Raw genomic sequence first — 9199 nt, 5'->3', positions numbered from 1 at the left:
ACTGACTAGCGTCTATTAGAAGAGGGAAATTAGGATACAGTCACACACAGAGGAAAATGTCATATGAAGACACCAGTACACACAGGTGGAAGAAGATATGATAACTAAGGCCAAGACTAGAGTGATACAACTGCAGGTCAAAGAATACTAAGGATTACTAGCAATCATGAGAGCTAGCAAGAGGTAAAGAATAATCCTTCCCTAGGGCCTTTCAGAGGAAAGAGAACCCAATCCATCCATTGGTTTCAGACTTCTAGTCTTCAAAACAATAAGAGTAGATTTCTGTTGTTTTAACCCACCCAGTTTGTAATACTTTTTTATAGCAGCCCTAGTAAGTGATTATGTTGCCACAGCTCTGGAAGTGTTTTTCTTTTGAAGTATATACTTCATACTAATTGCTAGGCAGGATTTTGGCTTAGAAAACTAGGGAGAATGGCTGTTATTTGCATGTTTAAGTGTTTCTGCCATAGATAGTACTCTTTGGTAAAATTTGTGTGCCTGACCTTTCATTAATGCAATTGAAAGACCTCCCACAGATAAAAGTTAAGGAGTTAAAAAAAATCTAAGTCAAATCTTAGAGCATAAAGCATCAAAGGAAATAAGAACATTATTTGCCACTCATGACTTAAACCTTCACAGTCAAGAAGGGTTAGGAATTTTATCATAAATTAATAAAATTGTATAAAGTCCCATTCAAAGTCATCCCAAATGCACAAATATAAGGAGGAAGCAACACAATACCTTGGCTTTGGAAATGAACAATCCAGGCTTGATCTTGAATCTTATTTCCTCTACATTCTCACATCTGATCTCGGTCAGGGCACTTAATCGCTCTGAGCCTCAATTTTCCAAGCTATAAAATAGGAATGATGACAGCTTTTCTTCAGTAATCTTATGAAAAATAGAGAGAATGTTAAAAAGTGTGTGTCAAAGTCCCTGACAAGTGTTATGCCCTCCATAAATAGTAGCTATTATTAAACTAGGTTAAATGAAAATTGAGAAGTATAGGAATACCTGTTTCAGAGATATAAACTAGATTTGGGAAATTAATTGGGTTATAAAATGCAAAGGAAAAATTAATTACAATCAGTTTTAATTTAATTCCATCCACAAAATTAAACTTTCAGATTATTTTTCCCCCTCTCGTCTTCAAATTTCGTATACTATTAATTGACTGATTTTGTCCCATTAGGTCTGCTGAATGCTTAACGTTTATTTGATCCAGTTTTGTTTTAAATCTAATATATTCATGAAGTCTCTTATAGTATTTTATTGAGCATTGTCAATTCCCTAGCTTTGATATTAGCCATAGTTAAAGAGAAAATTCCTCAATTTAGTGGTGAGCATTTGTAGTGCAGTTTGAGATTGAATCTACTGCAAAGCTAAAAGTGGTGATTGATTCAGATTTATACTCTATTTCAAATGTCAGAGTTTTCTCTTTAACTTTGTCTAATGGTAGGGTACAAGAGCAGATTAGGAAAAAAGTAGTAGAAAAGACTTCAGATGGGTTAAGGTGTTCTGACATCATTGCCAACTGTAGTGTTCCAGTTTATTTTTACCTGTCCCAATGACACTATGTCCCAGTGCAGAAGTATCGTGGCATTTTGCAAAAACATTTCAAGTCAAAGGTTCTTTAATTGCCATATTTATCTTGCTATCTTCTTCCCACAGATGCTCTCCTCACACAGTGTTCCCTTTGAAGTAAGGTAGCCAGAAATCTTCAGCAGGGAGGGAGCAAGCAAATTGCAAGAGTTTGAACAGTTTGTTTTGCTTACTGTCTGCTCATTTGGGAGATTTTAGATCTGTCAGGCTGCAAAACAAGTTCTGCATTCAAACACTTCACCAGAGACTTGGGGAGTAACTTAGCAATAATTCTTGAAGCTGAAGAAGAAATATTAGCACAATTAATATTACACCAGCATCAAACATTAATATCAAGAGACAGTATAGTGTAGGATATCTGTTTTCAAAGTGTGGTCTCGAGATGACTGGTGGTCCCTGATATCTTTCTAAAGGATCCACAAAATCAAAACTTTTCCATAACACTAAAATCTTTCATGCCTTTTGCATTCGTTTTCCTTAACAAGTACAAAGTGTTTCAAATGCTCCACGTCATGTGATATTGCAATAGGCTGAATGTAGAAGCAGATGTGAGGGTCCAACCATCTATTAAACAAGGCCTTAAAGAGATTTGTGGTAATGTGAAGCCATAGCACTTTTCTCAATAATTTATTTTTGGAAAATGTAATTATTTCCATTAAAATGTTCTGTGTGTGTGGATGTAGTGGTTTTGTTATAGCTATTTTAATTAAGACATTTACTTTTAGATGATTTATTGTATATTCACATGAAATGAGTTGTAAGAAATAATGAAGGAAGATGATGTGTATGCTTTACCTCATTTACCTTGATGGTAACATCTGGCAAAACTGTAGTACCATATCACAGCCAGGATATTGACATTGATTCAATCAAGATGTAGAATATACAGAACCATAAACATGGAGACCTTTCATAGCCACACCCATTTCCCTTCCTCTACCATAGCTCGTGGCAACCTGAATCTGTTCTCAATTTCTATGAATTAATAAATAAGCATTTTTATTTCAGTTTAATTTTTCATATGGAAATGATTGGTGGGCATAACTCAGAATAATAAAAGGCCCTTGGGACATTCAAATATTTTTATCAGTGAACTGAGATGCCGAGACCAAAAAGTGTGAGAAATGCCAGAGGTGCAGTTAGGAGGAGCACAGACTCTCAAGACAGACTGCATGGCTTGACTCTCAGCTCTACCACTTTCTAGTTGTTAATTGGGTATGTTATTAGCCTCTATATCTATCAGTTTAATGATCAGATTCGATCATTAGGATTCAATTAGTTTGTCATGTAGGTTACCTAGAACAATGTCTGGTAGGTAATGACTGTGAGAGTGTTAGAAGTTATTTTCTATTAGATGCCCAAGGTCTAGCCTTGGTCATGGGTGGGTTTGCCAACTAAAAGGTAGCAATGCACCCCTACCCAACCCCACGTACTTGGAGTAATTTCCTCTCTTTTCTGTTCACGTTCAAATCCTACCAATTTTAAATGATAGCGCAAATTATACCTCTTTCACTCATTGTTGTTTCTTGAAACCCTTTGCACTCTATGAAAACCCAGGTCACTCACTGTGGCTCTTACCCAAGATTGTATTTAATTACGTACTATACGAGGTGAGTCTTGAACTGTTTCACATGTGGATGTATCTTGACCGCACAACTAGTTTGTAAGAGTCTGAGACTCTTAGATATTTTCCTCTATTCTCCTTATTGCCCTACATACAATCGATGCCTAGGATGTGCCTTTTGAATGAATGAACCATGTCAAAAAGTGATAACTACATTAATTTTGAACCTAAACTTTCTATTTGATAAAGAATTCCAAGATTGAGGAATCTACCAAACTCAGTCCTTTATAAAATAACCCTTGAAGCTATTTACCAAGCAAGGTCTAAGTTAATTATTGAATTGTGTTGGGAACAATTATTTAATTGCATATCACAAAGAAATTATGGTTTTACAACAGGTAAAAAGAATGAAAAAGTGTGAAGAAAAATTACAAGGTTAAACTGATGTAAACTCATTTCTCAATATCTATTAGAAATAAGAATATTCTCTCACTGTATGTGTGTGTGTGTATATTTCACTACAAAATACAGTCGTGTTACTAAGCTACCACATTCAAAAATATGTGGGCTGTTTCTGTTCATTAAACGTATAAATGTAGCCATATAAGGCTACAGATTCACAAATAACCAAAGAAAAACGTCAATCTAAGTCATATCCTGATTCTTGGGTAAATGTCACAGAAAGTAACAACACCCTTACACAATGCACATGCTTTATTCCTGTATCTGAGAATGTTTTACACATGAAAAATGGAAAAGTAAAACAACAATGTGGAATAAAAGCTCAACATAAATCTAGAATAACCCAAAATGTCTGATATAGCAACAACCTTAAATTGTAAGAGGAATACATATGCTAAGACCCTGGGGAGTAGAAGGCTTTTGGGCCTGGTGCCAGGGTTAAAAATGATATTATGGGTGATCGTACAGCTTGGTGGCTCATTTTAGTCAGTCTTTAATACCACAGACTTCCCAACTCCAATGCTTCCAATGTTAAACTGTAATAACACCAGAATGGCCTAGGAATGTCAATTACATATCAATAAAATCACATGACTATGTTTGTGCTGTGCTTCTGTCTAAGCTACAAGAACAATATCCTTGGAAACTTACTAAAATTTTATGCTTGTGTTCAATGTTGATAGAATAATGCTCTATTTTCCCCTTTTTCTACTCTTTCAGTAATACTTAAATATTGTCTTCTTAGTGCTTTCTCATATAGTACCAGTCATAAATATTTATTATATCATGTGTCACATTCGTATACTTACTAGTTTCTATGTGTTCTTCCCCCAAGACTGAGTTCTTAGCCCTATTTGATGTCACAGAAACCTTTAAAAATCCCATTAAAGTTCTGGATTCAAGCCACAGGTAGAGCAGGGGTAGCATACAGCAGTAGTTTAAGCATGTAGACTCTAGAGATGCACTGTCTGGATTTGAAACCCAGCTCTGCCAGGACACTGTGACCTTGAGGAAGTTACTTCATCTCTCTGTAACTCAGTTACCTCGTTTGCAATAGAAGCATAATAAAAATGGTACAAATGTAACAGAGATTTTGTGAAGATGAACTGAGTTAATGTATGTTAAGCATTTAGATTAGGGTGGAGCCTATATTAAAAATAAATGGATGAATCATACCTATGTAGTTTTGCATAGCATTTTAGAGTGTTTGTAGACTCTACGGTCATATATAGATTCATAAGACTTGGAAGGCCACAGAAATAAATATGAGAGAGAAATATACTTGTATTTTATTTAAACTACTGTTTTTGTTTTGTTCTTTGAAATAGGCAATAAGATGCCTAATTTTACAGACTGGGAAGCTAAAATTTATTGAGATCAAATGACTTGTCCAAGATCACACACAATTAGTAGGTAACCAACCTGATGTTCAAAGACAGATATATCTTACTCCATACCCTATTACCTTTATATTGTACCACACTATCTCACATTACTACTTGATCTGAGACTTTATCCCTGACCTATTGAGTGAGACTACGGGTTAGATATGACAATGTATTCATATGCTGAAAAACCCCACCAATCATTTTGATGAACAATCAGAATCACTTTTGTAAAAAAAAAAAAAAAATAGTGTTAAGTACCATTAAAAATAATAAAAAAAAAAACCTAGGTGATTTTCTTTTGCTTTATATACTTGCTAGTAATTGTTCAATTTTTAGTTATTACAATTACTGATATTTCAAACCTATATTTCCTTCTGCATTACCTTCTTCTGTGTAGCTCGCTACAGCCTTTGTTATTGTTGCTGTGTGCTGGTGGTGGTCATGGTAATACAGCTATTCTGTTGTCTTTTTGGCTTTTGCTCTTCTCTCTGATGAACTGACAGATTATGGTTAAGGTAAAGGTGAAAACTACCAGGGGTATTAACTTGAGTTTAGAGGCCAGAGGAATCAGCAGCTAGTCCAATTCAGGAAAGTTCTCTGAGGCAAAAGGGCGTGAAAGCAAACTGATTGTGAAAGCAGGATTCAGGACAGAATCAAACAGAACAGACAGATTTGAACTAAGATCTTTAACAATATCGTGGCAATTTCACTGAGAGCCTACACCTTTAAAAAAAAGTCTGATATTGCTTGTTGCTCAGGAATTCTCTAGTGAAATCTATGCAAAGACCATGACAGTGCTGGACCTGATCTCTAGCACAGAAAGCTGACACGTATCATATCCAAAACCCTTGGGGACTGTGATCATAGGCTCATGCCTTCCATCTGGGTCCCAGATGGGATTTTTTGGAACATTGTTGAATTTGGCAGGATTTGAAGCTCTTCCTCATTGGAGCTAACATAGGGGTCTTGGCATCAGAGAATTTGATAACTGTTCTTTCCATTGAGACTGGTGTAAGAGAGATCCTCACAAAGGTATCAGGTTTTAAGACATATTCTTTAATATAAAAATATATTTATGGCATTAATTTCTACATAATGCTGTCTCTGCCAAAATAAAGGCATTTGTTGCAGATGTTTGACTAAAAGAAAATTTAACTGCAAACTGGATTCAAGGTCAAGGGCTTAGGGTTTTCATGTTAAGAGTGAAAGTCTAGAGAGAGGCTGTTTCAGAAATCAGGTGGACAGGCAAGATAACAAAGTCAAGTGAGGAGTCAAAAAATTAAGCAGTCAGAAATGTTAACATTTATAGAAACAGAAGAGACACAGAAATGTAGATATTTAATAATCTAGTCAAATATTTGGGCATGGGATGGGCAGAAAATGTCTGCATACTAAATATTAGCAGCAGGAAACAACCAAGTGCTCATATCAAGAGCATTTATGAGTCTCACTTAAGAATAAATCCATTCCTTTGTGGTTTTCCCAGAGCCTGTTGAGAGAAAATAGGTAACTTGGATCATCTGACTCAGGTCAAAAGTTATGCTATTGGATGAAATAAATGGCTTTGTACAGATAAAATATAATTTTGCATATGTTTAAATCAACGTTTATTAAGGTCTTCTGGGCTAGACCTCATTCTAGTTCATGATGGAATATATATATATATAAAAATAAGTTATAGTCCTTCTTCTTTATAATTCACTGTCTTTTATGGAGAAAAAATGTCCATCATCAACAGTTGGACTACAATATTTTATGAAAAATGACATGCTGATGCACAGGTTGTTATGCGAGTCCAGAGAAAGGTAGATAGATCAGAGAAGACTTCCTGGAAGAGGTGTAACCTGGGCTGAGGTTTTGTCAGGTGAAGACGTGGATAGAGGCAAAATATAATATAGGCTGAGGGAAAAAATAAAAAGGCATGAAAATTTGAAAGATATGGGTGTTTTGAGGATTTATTTATTAAGTATTTCCTGAGCACTGAAATTGTGCTAAGAACAGATCTAGGTATTAAGAGTATAGCTAAAGTTGAGACAGACAAGATGTTTAACTCATGAATCTTGCAGTCTATTGAGAGAGACAGACAGCTAAATGGAAATTTAATAGAGTGTGATAAGCACTTTGGAATGGAAGTAGCAGAGTACCAAAAGAGCACAGAAGGAGGATATTTTTTGCAGAATGGGGGAGAAGGAAGAGACAAAATGTCTAGGAAAACAACCCTTAAATTGCAACTGAGTCTTGAAGGATGGGTATGAATTAACCAGGCAAAAAAATTGGAGAAGTACCAACAGTGGAAATAAACACAAAGAAAATAAGGCAAAGGAAAACCTAGAATCTTCAGGCAACTGAATATTTCTGGGATCTGAAAATTTTTGTCGGCTAGTTGTTTGAGTGACTGATCATGAAGTCTAGATTGGAAAGAGAAAGTCTATAAACTCAGAGTAAATGGAAATAAAGGGCAGAAAAGTTTTTCTAAACTTACAGAGCAAATGTAGGAATAACAAAGGAGTAAAGAAACTAGAAATATGGTTGGTTGGAATTAGTGTGTGGAGAATATGATTCTATTATAAAAGGATAAAAGGTAGAGATGTTCTGATTGAAGACAATAATCTGACTGTGACAAGAGAGTGTAGAGGACGTGAAAGTCACTAGAAATGAGTAAGAAACCTAGAGGTCTATGCATTGGATATATTTTACACATAGATGTGGAATCACATAGATAGTGACAGGATTTGGAATAAGGAGAAGGTCAGGCACCCAAGTTTTTAGCCCACAGAATCCATAGATAAGAGTAACACAGAAGAATACAAAGGTGGTGTATATAGAACACATGAGATTTTACAAGAGGATGGAAATAACATTGGAAATTGAAATAAATACATAGTTCACCTGCTATCCTGGCGGCACATCATATTGCAGGACATGCAGATAGACTCAATGGACAGCTGGTTTTCAGTTAAGACAGAAGATAAAGAAATGCATTATTAAGGGGTTAAATTTGCAAAGCAATTCAACTGTCAGGACCACAAAGAAAGAATTTCTGGGAGAAGGAAGCAAAGGTTAGTCAAGGGGGATGAAGGGACACAGCAGGATGGGGAGAATGTGATGGAATAAGTTGAAATAATACCTGCATAGGGAGCAGTATACAGCTTGGGAAAGATGAGAAGTCTGGTGGGTTTAATTAGATTTACTATTCAAAAGGGGAAGCTGAATGCATCTGGATCAGACCCAGTGTAGACTGTGGGAGTCATTGCCCCAGCAGCAATATGCATCTGTTGAACACTGGCCAACTGCAACACTGTGTCATCCCTCTTTCCTCTTCTGTTAGTCTCCCTTTCCTGCCTGACAAGTTCAGGCCAACTTACCACAAGGTTGAGTTTTCTAATGAACCTTATTCCTTCTGTAAGGGATCTTTACTGACACTCAATAGGCTGCTTCTTACAACACCTGCTGCAAACCCTTTTAAGTGTAGATTCTAAGCAAAACCCACAAGAAAAAAACCCAAAGCTCTCACTGCTTCACAACTGCTCAATCCTTCTCGAAACGATGAGGCCAGAGCGACTTAAAACACATTTATGCCTTCTCCAAATGTCTGTGTCTCAGTGGGATCTATGTCTCATCTACAGCATACAGCTGCTTTGCAGGGAAACTCCTCACACGCCCAAGAGTCCAAAATTGTGAGTGAATCCTGCATTCCCAAGTTGCTCTTTCTCCCTACTTAATTGTGTACATTCATATTTATTATTTATCTTTCATCTTAAAACTTAGATGCCTTTGTATTATACACAATTGATTTCTAATTTTCAGCTTGGATTTGCTAAACAATGCCCAAGTCAGATGTTAATATGCATCCATTTTTCATGTTTCAATTTGTAGAGATCCTAATAGCACTTTACATTTACAGAATTTTTTTTTCTTCTAAATGCTTAAGGCACTTAACAAGAAACTATTTACCAACCTCATAACATCCTTGGAGATATACATATGACACCTAACTGCTGCAACCTCAAAAATGCATTTTAACTTAGAATAACCTTTATTGAAAACAATATCTGAGCAACTATCAGCTGAATTTTCTGGATTTATGTACAGTAATTTAGCCTATCTCTAAATCATCAGTATACCTTCCATGTCCAAAATGAAGTTATTTATGAGTTTGAAGCTTGGTTTGCACCATGTTTTT

Source organism: Macaca fascicularis, chromosome X (assembly GCF_037993035.2).
Source record: "Macaca fascicularis isolate 582-1 chromosome X, T2T-MFA8v1.1".
In the NCBI taxonomy this organism is placed as follows: Eukaryota; Metazoa; Chordata; class Mammalia; order Primates; family Cercopithecidae; genus Macaca; species Macaca fascicularis.
Note: the sequence above shows the minus strand (reverse complement) of the source record.